Source organism: Colobus angolensis, unplaced genomic scaffold, assembly GCF_000951035.1.
Source record: "Colobus angolensis palliatus isolate OR3802 unplaced genomic scaffold, Cang.pa_1.0 Scaffold244, whole genome shotgun sequence".
In the NCBI taxonomy this organism is placed as follows: domain Eukaryota; kingdom Metazoa; phylum Chordata; class Mammalia; order Primates; family Cercopithecidae; genus Colobus; species Colobus angolensis.
In genome coordinates this window covers 4556377-4558327 of record NW_012115644.1, presented here as the reverse complement: position 1 = coordinate 4558327, position 1951 = coordinate 4556377, and positions in this window count along the sequence as shown.

Sequence of the window (1951 nt, the reverse complement as noted above, 5' to 3'; positions counted from 1 at the left end):
TTTTTTGTAGAGACAGGGTTTCTCCATGTTGCCCAGGCTGGTCTCGAACTCCTGGGCTCCAACCATCCTCCTGCCTTGGTCTCCCAAAGTGCTGGGATTATAGGCATGAGACACCATACTCAGCCTAAAAATTTATTTTTAATATTTCTAAATTACTTTGTTGTATTAGTTTTTATTGTATATAGCAGTCCGTTGGGCTTGATTTTGTGATCGAATCTATTATTAGGTGCTGTAAATGTATGATCATTATGTCTTCCTAATGAATCGACTCTTTTATTATTATGAAATCTCCTTTACCTCTAGTAATACTTTGTCTTCAAGCCTATTGTTGTTGGTATTGATATAGCCATTCCATCCTTTGTAGGCTTGCTACATGCATGATATACTCTTTTCTATGCATTTACTTTCAACCTGTCTGTGTCTTTATATTTCCAGTGCATCTGTGGTAAACAGCATATAGCTGAGTATCGCTTTTTAATTCATTTTGATAATCATGGCTCTCTTTTTTAGTGTTTGTTTTTTTGTTTGTTTGTTTTGAGACAGAGTCTCACTCTGTCTCCCAGGTTGGAGTGCAGTGGTGCAATCTCAGCTCACTGCAGCTTCAGCCTCCCAGGCTCAAGGGATTCTCCCACCTCAGCCTCCTGAGTAGCTGGGATTATAGGTGCATGCCACCACGCCCAGCTAATTTTTGTATTATTTATAAAGACAGGGTTTTATCTTGTTGCCCAGGTTGGGCTCAAACTCCTGAGCTCAAGCAATACACCCTCCTCAGTTTCCCAAAGTGCTGGAATTACAGACATGAGCCACTGTGCACAGCCAATCACTGCTTTTTAATTGGAGTGTTTAGATTATTAACATCTAATATAATTATAAACATGATTGGGTTTAGGTCAACCACTTTATTGTTTTCTGTTTGTCCCCTCTGTTATTTGTTTTTTTGTTTCATGTTTTCTGCCTACTTTTAGATTATTGGAATTTATTTTAGAATTTCGTTTAAATCTATGGGCTTATAAATTCTCTCTTTGCATTAATTTTTAGTGGTTGTGGTAAAGACTGAAATATACATCCTTAACTTTTTGCACTCTACCTACAGTTAATATCCACTTCATGTAAAATGTAGAAACCTTACACTATGTAGGTCCATTTACCACCCCATCCTTCATTCTATAATTGTCATAAGTTTCTATCTGCATTTATTATAAGCCCCATATAATAATGTTACAGTTTGTGGTTTAAGCAGTAAAATATATTTTAAGAAACTGAGGGAAAAATTTATATTTATTCAGATATTTATAAATTGTTCATTTTTCTCACAAAATGAAAGGAACAATAGAGGAAAGCAGTCCCAGTATTGATGCCATGGCTCAACAGTCATTAAAGACTACAACCTTTTTCTCTTCCTATTCTATCTATTCAAACTAACTTCAAATTAGTTTGGTCTGCAGGCTTGTCCCTTCCTAGCCATATTATGGCAATAACACTTCAGGAAGCATCACCTGTAGATATACCTGTGTCCAGGTGTTTCATTAAATACTTTCCAAGAAGTACCCTAGCAGGACTCAAGCCCGTGTCTTTGAATGAGAAATTGAGGAAAGCATTTGGCATTGTGAGGGTTTTCATCCTCTGTCATGAGGAGTAGGCTGTTTAATAAGGAAGAAAGGAATAAGAATGGCTGTCGTGTGGATGATCAACAGTTACTGCCATAACCTCTTACTCCCATCTATTAGTGGTGGTTCCTGAGACTGCTAAATTTAGAAAAATTGAAGATTCAGTTTAGAAGAACTGAAGATTGATCAATATGAAATGTCTGCCATACATACAGAAAAGAATGGTGGGATGAGGCCGGCACGGTGGCTCACGCCTGTAATCCCAGCACGTTAGGAGGCCGAGGCGGGCAGATCACGAGGTCAGGATATCGAGACCATCCCGGCTAACATGGTGAAACCCTGTC